A 12,900-nucleotide genomic window follows, 5' to 3' on the forward strand; every position below is an offset into this window, starting at 1 on the left:
ACAAATTTCCAGTCTATAAGGCAATTTTGCGGCTGAAGGGTGAGAGCTGGAAGGTGTCTAATAAAGAACAAAATAATTCTTCAAATGTCCTGTAAATATAATTCTAACAAACCAGTGCTCGATCATAACATCTTTCAACTCAAAAATCGATTTAAATGACAGAACCGTTTGAATTTTTTATTTACAATTGTTTTAAAAAAATACACCCTCTTATTTTTGTGAGGCGATTTTCCACCATAAGAAGTAAAGAGGTAAGGTTCCAACCAAAGACAAAAATATTTGTTAAGAGGTCCTCTATATTTCACACCCTTAAAGCTAATCCCTTTAATAACATCCAATGCCTGAAAAGCTGCCGCTAAATTATGAAACCCCAAAAAAATATATATCAGCTATTCCAATACAGGTTGTATGGTCTAGGGGAGGTTTCCGCCATAAGGGGTCGTATTATAAGGATTCCACCAAATGAAAGCTTTTCCGGTAAGTGATCCTCTACATTTCTCTTTCACAGAGTAAAACTCTATAATCAAGATTTATGCCTCAAAAGTGTTCCGCATTTGGAGTAAATATAAAATTGTCAATGAATCGGAAATTATTTTTTTCAAAAGGATTTTTTGTTATTAAGAGAAGATGACTTTCGTCGGAAAATATATTCGTTGAAATGGTCCTCTGTAATTCCCTCTCACAAAGCATTGCGGTATTTCAACTTCCTATACCTATTCGAGGTGTGGCAATACATCAACAATTTGTAATTTTAAGCATCATTTATTCCAATAGATGTTGAATGGTCTAGGGGGAGGTTTCCGCTATAAGGGGTCGTGCTATAAGGAGTCCACCAAAGGAAAACTTTTCCGTTACGATATTCTCTACATTTCTCTTTCACAGAGTAAAACTCTATAATTAAGATTTATGCCTCATAAGTGTTCTGCATTTGGAGTAAATATAAAATTGTCAATCAATCGGAAATTATTTTTTTTTTCAAAAAGAGGTTTTGTGTTATCATGGACTTGTATGAGAAGGTGACTTTCGTCGGAAAATATATTCGTTGAAGGATCGTCTGTAAATCCCTCTCGCAAAGCATGGCGGTTTTCTAACCTCTTATACCTATTAGAGCTATGGTAATGCATCGACAATTTTTAATTGTAAATATCAGTTATTTCCATATATGTATGATGAATGATGATGAAGGAGATGTGGTATGAGGTTCCGACCAAAGGAAAAATTTGCCTTCTTGCAAAGGCATGATGTGCGCCCCTACTTCCAGGGCTTCGGTGTGGGTAGAAATCATGGCGCAGAGTGCAGTTCTTAGGGCCCGGAAATATATCCTTTGAAGTTTCAACATTTTACTTGATGGGCAGTCGAGAAGGAGATGACCCATATATTCGATGTTGGGTCTGACTAGACCCCAATATTCAAACGGATGAGTTGTTGTGGATTGCCTCTGCAGGATACATCACATAGGGCTCGTATAATGTTCATAAATTGAAATGAGGATTTATGAATATAATCAATGTGAGGTATCATGCTCATTTTTTAATCTAATACAAAACCCAAGAAATTGAATCTGTTTACAAATTCTTTTTGTTTTCCTTTAATAGAAAATTCGTTGTCATTAATATTAAAAACTTAATTAATATCCACTTAATTGCAAAACTTACCGCATCTGTACATTTGCCATTTTCATGATAGCATTTTGCAGCATTGCCATTAACATTGTTGTTATTATTTAAATTAATATTTTGTAATAAATGTGCACGTTTGGCAAACATTTTGTCAAAAAAAATTTAATTATAACTTTATAAAGAAAACAAGAGTTAACACTTTTAACAACAAAATGTCTTGTTGTTATTTGAACCAAAATAAACTAGAAGCACAAAAAACACGCACACTCTGGCACGAACAGAGTGTGGAAAACTTTCACAACAAGTGTTACAAGTTGTCAAAAAGACATGAATGGACTGGACAGGCAGCAGGCCGACGGGTTGTCCAGCAGATTTTTGTTTGTTGGTTCGTGGAATTTCTTGTTTTGTTTATGTTAAAAAAATTATTTTTTATATTCAAAATTTTTATGTTTATTTCTCGTTAGATTCCGTAGTTTAGTTTTATTTCTTTGAGAGCCACGAGGAGGTTTCTGCCACACAATTGTCTCGCTGTGATACTTGGTTGGCACAATACTAAAATGTGAAACATGATCGTACTGCAACTTAAATTGAAAAAATAATTGTGAATAAAAAAAAAGAAAATAAAACAAATAATATTTATCAAAACAATCAAAAAATCATCGTAGCCACTACTACTTGGAGTGGAAATGGTGAGTGTGTAAGGAAGGAGGCCGAGAGAAAGAGTTTAATGACGAGTGAGAGAGAGAGTGTGACAGAGAAAGTGCTATGTGTGTTCGTGCAACACCACAGCCAAACAACCAACAGAAATGATAAGGAGATGAGAGCAGAGCAAGAGCAGGCAAACTTTGTTACTAAAAAACAACAACAACAAAACCTAACGGAACAAGACGACTTTGTTATGAAATGTCAACTTTGTGGTGGAACTCACAAGAGAGTAGTTAATAAAAAATAATAACAACAATAACCAAAGTACAATTAAATTAATTGTGGGCTGGCTAGCTGACAGGTCCAAACAAGAACAACAACAAAAAGATATTTGCAAACCTTTTGTTTGCATTTTAAATTGAACAGCTGCTCCTGCTGTTATAAAATCTTTGAATACAATTTAATAGTTATTTGATTTAAAGTGCAATACATCAAGAACAAGAGCTGATGCTATGTGACAAGACTTTTTGAAGATCAATTTGACATTTGTCATCTTTTCAGATGCCTTTGAGGTAAAAAAAGACGCCAAAAATTACATTACAAGCAAAAGACCTATGAGGTGCTATCCAGTGTGATTTCAATCCTATAAATCTCCTGGTCCAGATGGTATAACACCGGCCATGCGGAAAAAATACAGATGAATGAGTATTAGCCTCTCTGCAAGACATTTTTAGTGCTTGTCTACTTCTATCGTACATACCTAGTCTATGGAAAGATGTAACTGTGACCTTCATTTCGAAAGTCGGGAATCCCAGTCATACGCTACCAAAGGACTATTAACCGATTAGACTCACTTTCTTTCTATTCAAGACTGTAGAAAGGTTACTAGACTCAGAAATTAGGAATACTATTGATCAAAGCAAACTTAACAACTCCCAGCATGCATACATCAAAGGCAAATCAGTGGATACAGCCTTACATGAAGTGGTTGGACGCATTGAGAATAATATGGAGTCCTCTGGCTACACTTTGACAGCGTTCCTCGATATTGAGGGAGCTTTCAACAATGTAAAGCTAGAGGCCATCCATTCTGGATGATGCTGGAAAACAGAATTATCAACTCATCCTTAGGAGAGAATTTTGTGATGAAATCTGTCAACAGAGGCACACCACAGGGCGGAGTACTATCTCCCCTTCTGGTGATGAATGAGATACTGCTGAAATTCGGTCATTTTAAAATAAAGGTTGAAGCCTATGCCGGTGATGTAGTCTTGGAGGGTGGCCTTTCAACTCTGTTTAACTGCTCACACGCCAAGGGCCTTGGCGTAAATCCCATTAAAGGAGAAATTGTACACTTCACTAGGAAACGTAAGGTACCAAATTTCCGCTTGCCGCTCTTTGGGTGGATTTACCTTAGCCCTTTCTTTAGAAGCAAAATACCTTGGTACAATCCTTGACTATAAATTAATGTGGAAAAGAAAGGAAAGCACCCATTTCCTGCAAGAACTCTATAGGTAAGAGCTAGGGACTAAAACCAGAGATCATACACTGGCAGTATGTGACGGTTACACTCCCCATTCTTACATATGGATGCCTTGTATGGTGGCACGGGGCTAAAATGAATACAGTACAGCGATTGGCTTCAATCCTGATAACAGGAGCGCTAAAAAGCACACCACAAACAGCCTTGAGTGCAAACCTGAACCTCTAACCACTGAACTCTTTGGTTAAATTGCAGGCTGCTAGTTGTGCTCTGAGGTTCCGGGAAACGGATGCTGAATTTTGGCCACGCTAGCATCCTTAACACATCAGTGACTATTCTCCCTCTCATAGAGACTTTAATGACATCAAAGTAGTTTCCTAGTAGAGAATCCTGAACTTGCGGCTCTTTACCTCTGACCGGTCTGTCGATTTGTACAGACAGATCGAAGATGGAGGAAGGCACTGGTGCAGGCGTTTACTGCAGGGACCTAGCAATCTATAACTCATATCAACTTAATAATCTGTGCAGCGTTGTTCAGGCTGAAATCCTGGCAAGCACAAAAGCGGCTCAGACAGTCGAAACACTGCCGATAACATATGACCGGTGACTATATATGTCGATAGTTAGGCGGCTCTCAAAGCAAAACAGTTCTTGATTGCAAGTCCGCTCTGAATGATATACGACGGATAATTAACTTATGTTGGGCTCCAGGACATAGTAACATAGAAGGGAACGATATGGCCGACGAACTTGCTCGAGGGCGCTCACAATCATCCAATCAAGGTGAGTCCATTTTTGATTTTATACTTTGTTATAATCTTAGAAATCCTTAGAAATCCTCGGAAGACAAACTGGGAAAAAAATCAAAGCCAAAACAGCAGCATCAATTCTGGGTCATAAAGATCTTATAACGGTTGAGGATGTTGAGGAAGCTGTGAACAATGCGGCACGGTCACTCTTCTGAAGAGATATAAGGCATCATGTCCTTTAACATACCCTGGGAAAAAATCTCAGTCGGTAAGGTGGTCACAAAACCTTGCATCCTTGAGAAAGACTGCAAGGAAAGCATACAATAAAGCTAGAATGACAAAACTCAGTACAGATTGGGGCATTTATAGAGAACAGTTCAATAGGTACAAGAGTGAAATCAAGAAGGTTAAATGTGAGTCTTGGATCTGCTATAGTGAGTCAATCGAAGGAGTCAACGAAGCGGCCACAGAGTACTATCTAAAGATCCAAAATCTATGGGTAGTATAAGACGAAGTAACGGAACGTGGACAAACTCTGGTAGTGCGACTCTTGTTCTTCTTCCCTGGTTGTAAGGACCATAATGAGGGGGCGCAGTGTGCGCATAAGCATATGATTCGAACGTGGGAGTAGGAAAAGCTGATAGAAAACACTATAAGCTACCCAAAACTGGTATTTTTTTTTTTAAATCAGCACCTTTGGCTTTCTAAAAATTATTATTCGACCACACCTTCATTAACCCTTTCAAAACCCCTGCTATTGAAGAGATTATCACTCTAATAAAGCGACTAAAATAAAAAATTAAAAAATAGATAATAATGGCAATAATAAAACAACTATTTATTATTGTTATATATGTCATAACTATTATAAAAAAATAATAATGAAAATTCTTATCACCCTACGTTAGTTTTTATGTCACTTGAAACAAACAACTGGTTTCAAATCAAAATAAAAAAAAAAATACTTAACCAATACCCCAGCTGGATGATGAGCTAAAATAAGGAAAATTACCCAGAAAAAATTGTTCTATCAAACAATGACTAGGCAAAATATTCAAGAATTATATTTAAAAATATATAAAAACAAATCTCTAATTCGCTAGCTGGATGATTGGCGGACTTATCACTGCTTGGTGCTGTCTCTTCTAAGCGAAATAATCATTTTCTTTTTTTTTTTGGAATATTTTTTTTAACAACATCATTATAAACAATAATAATTAAAAAATAAAAATAAAAAAATCGGCACGTTAAACGTGAAGGTAAAGGCGATTAAAATTGTTTACCAAGACATTAAGTGTTTTTTTCTTTGGGCCAGATAACTTTCATGGTATATATATTGGGGCCCTAACAACAAAACTGGAACGCGTGATGCGATAAACGTGCGAAGGCTTAAAAACAAAAGTGTTTTATTTTTAATTTAAAAAATAGATTTGCCAGTCATGCTAAAAGAAGGCGTGTGTAGCAAGTACTAACCGTAACTGAATTGGCCTATATATTTTTCATTTAATATTTTTTTTAAATGCCAGGCCAGGCTTGGGCATCTAAAAACTATTTTTTTTAAATTCACGCCTGGCCTGGGCATCTAAAAACTACTTTTTTTTAAATCCACGCCTGGCCTGGGTCTAAAAAGTATTTTTTAAAAATCCATGCTTGGACTGGATCTCTAAAAAATATTTTTTAAAAATCCGGGTCTTGTCGGGACTCCAAAAAAATATATATTTTTTTAAATTCTAGAAATTTTAAAATCCATAAACCTAAAAAACTTTGGCACGTTTATCATACCACGAGTTCTATTAACCCCATTATCAACAAGTGTTTTAAGGCAGCTCTTTATCTGGCCACATACATCGATTATCGGCCGGCTATTTCAAGGTATTTTTCCTTATGGAGGAGAATTAGAATTAGTTATTCGAAAAATTCGTATCGGCGATAAGCTCAACAGAATGACATTTAGCAAACAATGCCATCAGGGTGGATAATCCCTGGAATGGAGGTTTTGCGGAAGAAATCTGTGATAAGGCCATCTTGTTTTCGAATTTTTTGAAGATGACAAAGCACCATCCATCCCTCAAGAACTAGTGGCTGGCGGTGTCAAGAGTTTAATCTATGACGATGTTATTTGCCTCAGCATCAAATTCGTAAGAGTCACCTCAAAGATTGGGAGCTTTACTTATCAGAATGCAGGAATGGGAGCTTGAGGGTATCAGAAAAAATTTGCAATTCACATAATTTGGCAATTTCCCAAATAAAAATCCGTACGTGCGGATATTCCAGAGCGGATGAAAAAAAAAATTAATAAAAAGTAGAAAGTGATAAATCATGGATCCGGGCATATAAATTCCAATATATGAGTCATTAAAAATACTGAAGGCCTTCAGAGAATCAAATTTTCAAAGCCCGAAAAGGCGTGGATTTTTAAAAAATATCTTTTTCCAAAGCCCCAACAAGGCGTGGATTTTTAAAAAATATTTCTTCCAAAGCCCCAACAAGGCTTACTTACTTAGCTGGCTTGTTACTGAACGGCTGTTCCATAAGCCGAGCTTAAAAAGATTTCCAAGCGCGTCGATCTTCTCCAATTTGAAAGACCACGTTTTAAGATGTTGTTTTCTACTTGGTCTTTCCATTTAATTCGTGGCCCTCCCCTTCTACTGGAACCATCAGTAGGCTGATTTTTATATGCCTTTTGATCTGGGGCATTTCAAAACAGATTTCATTCGTTTTATTTGTGGCGGTACCAAGGTATATAAGAATCTTTAACTACCTCGGAATGGAATGAAACAAGCAGCAATTCCATAAATCAAATCACAGAATCACTAGATGAACATAAAAGATCATTACGCTCGCCAGCTGTGCAGTAAATTTTCATTGCCATCAGGCCTCTTCAACTTGGCCAGCAGCTTATCACCATTTAAAATTTTAACTTTTATCACAATTTTTAGTCGCACGAGCTTAGAGCATATAGCATTCAAATAACTAGCAGCAAGTGTGTGATGATCGTTTAGGTAAATTCTGTTCTCAATATCATTACCATTCACCATTCACTATGTCAGATACTTTGAGTGTTCGAGTTTTTGAAATACTGTACCAAAATTGCATCTCGCAAATGAACGCTATTCATCTTGACCCGAATCAATTTACCGTTGTTAATATAACATACATTGTTCACGTCTTGAGTTGATAAATTAATTTTATAGAAAGTTGAAGCGGATCCACTTTATCTTTTTTTATTTTATATAATCTTTGAGAGGAGGACTTTCTTCGGAGGTAAAGTTGCTAATATACAACCAAGTGATTCGTCCCACCTACTCTTTTGCAGCTAGATGGAAAGGATTAGAATGTGGGAGAGAAATATATTGGCATCATGCGTAGGAATGAGACCAACACTTGATAGCAATGGGATATATAGACGTCAGGCCAATAGGAACATCTACAATGCAATCGATTTCAACCGAATCGATGTCTGCATGATGAAATATGCCCTCAACTTCTTCGAAAGGAGCCAGCTTGTAGAAAATGGAATAGTGGAGCGATACCTGGAGTGCAACGAGGAGCTCCACTCCATATTTAGAAGGAAACACCTCCTTCCTGCAGCTTTGCTGAAGCTGCGAGACGGAGGCATCCTTTACGATAAAGAAGGCCGTCTGAGGTACCATAGATTTCACACCGATATTGAGCCTGTAAACAGCACAGCTCAATTAACCAGATATTGTATATAATTTAACTGTAAGTTTAGTTTTAAGTTAGTTTTAAGTTAATTTAAGTTTGGCCTATTTTTTTTTTTTAATTTTTAAGGCACGTTTTAAGAGTATGTTTAAGTACTAGTTTGTTTAAAGACTCGCCTAGAATTCTAAATGCGGCGCTAGATATGAAATAGGTCGTAGTCTCTTTGATTGTAAGCCATATGGCATAGGAGAAATAGATTTTAAGTTTAATTTTATACTGTATACTGTAGTATACTGTAAAATGAAATAATTTTCTAAATAAATGGCAATTTTCAAATCAAATCAATCCTTTTATGACAATTTGTCACACACATACAACATAATACCGCCACCTACACGGTCAATAGGTCACTACGCAGAGCCTTATAGCCATGAACACTCAATGACCTCGACGAGACAGCAGAGTTAAGCCAAGATTCAGTCACACCAAAAAAATCAATTCCACTACCAACAATTAGACACTTTATCTCATCCACTTTGTAATTGAATCTAGACGGACGAATGCTTTGACAGTTCAAATGGGCATACGTAAGCTTACCACCACAGCAATGAATGTTCTGCCTAAAGAATTGAGCATCGCCAATTACAGGCCCAAGATTCACATCAGGGCACATAAAAATTAAATAAGAGACTGGGGAGCATAATTATTAAAGTTCGATTAAACATCGAATATCTACCAAATACTTACGATCATTGAAACAGCTGTAGTAGAATAGAATATGGAACCAATCTATTGTAAATAGTAACCGAACTGGTTCACTGTGAATACTTGGGATTAATGTATTTGATGTGAGTATGCTAAATACTTAAACTACTTATGCTAAAATATATACACTATGTACACTATGGGTCAGAGCAGTTCTGTGTCCTTTCGCCCGATTGTTATGTTACAAGCTTCGATCACTCCATCATAAGGAATTTGGGTGATCTGACAATTTTCATCTGTCTTTGACTACGCATCTATCATTTGGCAGCACCTTGTTTATGACATAAGGACCCTTAAATTTTGATAAAAGCTTTTTGTTAACTCCTACTGTTGTGTCTACATTCTTTATTACTACGAAATCTCCTACTTGGGGTATTGAGGAAATAAGAGACAAAGCAGAGGCCGTTATTATAAATACACAGAAGTATAACGAACAAAAGTCCATGGAAAAAAGTTAAAAAGTCAGCTCATTCAAAGTAGGAGATTTCGTAGTAATAAAGAATGTAACATAGTTTTCGTTCCATCAGAAAGAATAACTTCTACCAAGGGCTGGTCACCATTAAGCAGCTTAAATTTTCTAATATGCTTCCTATTAAGCAAATCTCTACAGGCATATATAAATTTGGAGGCCTACTTAATTAAGTGTTCATTTATATACACTCGAGATTGCACAATGCAATATTCAATGACTTCCTTCAGAAGGATACGACCCCTTTTTTAGAGTAGTTACGCATCAGAGAATCTCTATCCTGAACAGAGTTAAATTTCACCAGCACCGCTTTACGGTCAGAAATGTAACCAACATTGCTGCAAATCTCTAGGCACCAGGTACATCCCACAAACCTTAGGAATATTAACAGTTAGCGCTCTAAGGTCTTTAATATTGTCCGGCAGTCCTCTAATAATGACATTCGACCGATTCAGTCTGCGCTGCAGCATAGCATTGTATAATTCCACTTCATGGACTCTTATCCATTAATCTATTCTTCACACTAATAGCAGTGTTTTTCATTTCACTGACAGTTAACTTCAAATCACTAACGGACTGCTTAAGTTCAGTGACATTGCTCTTCACAGCAGAAAATTCCGCACTGTACAATTCAATTCAAAAAGAACATCTGTTTGGGATTTGAACTCCGGCATACACTGGGCCATGTAAACATCTCTGCCTTTTTTAAACATTTTTTAGAATATTCGGCAAAATTTGTTTTGATTTGTTTGATTACTCTGAGCATTGGACATGTGAATTCGAATTTGATGAGATGAGTATTGATAGGTGGTTGGAAATGGAAATTGAATCGATAAGAAATACAACCATGACTCACCCCTAGGTAGGGTTTCAATACTTGAAATATATTTTGCAAAAAAAAAAATAATTTATTTAAATTCGTAGTTTTCAAAATTATTTTTAACTCAATAATGTTAATTTTTTATTTCATAATTATTTTCTTGCATTCTTTCTTCAAACATCGAACGAGAGTTCAATGACCAGATGATGATGTTTTGCAGCATATGATGCTGAACTGACCAGACGTTTTTTTATTTTATTTTTTTTTTTTGCTATTTTATTATTTCTGTTGATTAGTAGTTATGTGTGTGTTTTTTCTCATTCAACATTTTCAAAGAGTTGTTATTGTTCTCAACGATCATAAAACAGTGTATAGCCAACATCACACCTCACTACACTGACCCAGATTCATCGAGCTACTTAAGTTGAGAATGAAATGTTTGATTTGAACGTGTGTCTGTGTGTGCAGTCAAATCTTAAGTGCTGTATGATTTCCATAAACTTGTTGGTGTGTGTGTGTGATTTGATAATTCTTGAAGCAAAATTTATTTGAAGAACAGTTTATCTTTTTGAATAATTAAATTACAAAAGCAATCATTAAAATTTCTACTTAGAGAAGGTCAAAGAAAAAATTAAAAATAACAAAAAATCCTTAAAAAATAAGGTTACATTCCAGGCAAGGCGTGGATTCTTAAAAATAATTTTTTGAAGGTCCAGGCAAGGCATGGATTCTTAAAAAAATGTTTTGAAGGTCCAGGTAAGGCGTGGATTCTTAAAAATAATTTTTTGAAGGTCCAGGCAAGGCGTGGATTCTTAAAAATAATTTTTTGAAGGCCCAGGCAAGGCGTGGATCCTTAAAAATAATTTTTTGAAGGTCCAGGCAAGGCGTGGATCCTTAAAAATAATTTTTTGAAGGTCCAGGCAAGGCGTGGATCCTTAAAAATAATTTTTTGAAGGTCCAGACAAGGCGTGGATCCTTAAAAATAATTTTTTAAGGTCCAGGCAAGGCGTGGATCCTTAAAAATAATTTTTTGAAAGTCCAGGCAAGGCCTGGATCCTTAAAAATAATTTTTTGAAGGTCCAGGCAAGGCCTGGATCCTTTAAAATAATTTTTTGAAGGTCCAGGCAAGGCGTGGATCCTTTAAAATAATTTTTTGAAGGTCCAGGCAAGGCGTGGATCCTTAAAAATAATTTTTGAAGGTCCAGGCAAGACGTGGATTCTAAAAAATTATTTTTTGAAGGTCCAGGCAAGGCGTGGATTTTTTAAAATAATTATTTGAAGGTCCAGGCAAGGCGTGGATTCTTAACAATAATTTTTTGAAGGTCCAGGCAAGGCCTGGGTTCTTAAAAATAATTTTTTGAAGGTCCAGGCAAGGAGTGGATTCTTAAAAATAATTTTTTGAAGGTCCAGGCAAGGCGTGGATTCTTAAAAATAATTTTTGAAGGTCCAGGCAAGGCGTGGATTCTTAAAAATATTTTTTTGGAGGTCCAGGCAAGGCGTGGATTCTTAAAAATTTTTTTTTTGAAGGTCCAGGCAAGGGGTGGATTCTTAAAAAAACTTTTTGAAGGTCCAGGCAAGGGGTGGATTCTTAAAAAAATTTTTTTGAAGGTCCTGGCAAGGTTTAGATGTTGAAAAAAAAATATTTTTTTAGAAAAAGCAAACTGATGGTCTCGATTTGTTATTTTTAATAGTCCCGAAAAGGTAATCCTAAATGTATGCTACATTTTCACCATTTACTTTTCGGAATCCAAAAATAAAAATATTTTATGATTTCTGTCAGATAAGCATACCAGTACATTAAAAACCCATACCTTTATAAAATTCAAAATCCTTATCTAACAACTCAATAAAAATATTTCTGACTGCAGGGCAATCTCACTCCTCTCCTCCAATTCTTGTGAATAATTTATTTTGAATGCCTTAAAGTAGGCAATCGTTTTTTTTTTGTTTCTACCCTTTTTTGAAACAATCAAAAGTCTCTAGAAGGCCAATGTCACTGGGTTGTCATATCAGTGCCATAATATTTGAAAAAAACGTTATCTCAATTAAAAAAGCAAGATAATCGCCACCAAACCTACTTTAAAATTTTAATAGCTTTCAAGGCTTATCATTTAACTTAATATACTGGGTGCCCCTTTCCCTACAATGCAGTGGGTGGTGTATTAAGTTTATAACATTATTTGAAAGTTTCACAAAATTCTGAAAAAACAAAATATTTTTTAAATCCATGTCTTATTGAGCCTACTAAAAATGGTTTTCTAATTGAAGCCTTGCCTGGTTTTCTGAAAAAATATATTTTTTAATTCAAGCCTTGCATGGTTTTGTAAAAATATATATTTTTTAATTCTAGCCTTGAATGGTTTTGTAATATTTTTTGTTTTAATTCAAGGCTTGCCTTTTAAAAAATATAATTTTAAAAAATCTACGCCTTGCCTTTTAAAAAATATAATTTTAAAAAATCTACGCCTTGCCTTTTAAAAAATCTACGCCTTGCCTTTTAAAAAATATAATTTTTAAAAATCTACGCCTTGCCTTTTCAAAAATATAATTCTTAAAAAATCTACGCCTTGCCTTTTAAAAAATATAATTTTTAAAAATCTACGCCTTGCCTAAGGCTTCTAAAATATTTTTTTAATCCACGCCTTTCTGGGACCTCTAAAATGTATTTTATAAAAAATCCACGCCTT

This window comes from Musca vetustissima, unplaced genomic scaffold (genome assembly GCF_032173495.1).
Source record: "Musca vetustissima isolate MV318-11 ecotype Yass unplaced genomic scaffold, APGP_CSIRO_Mvet_v1 utg28485, whole genome shotgun sequence".
Taxonomy (NCBI): Eukaryota; Metazoa; Arthropoda; class Insecta; order Diptera; family Muscidae; genus Musca; species Musca vetustissima.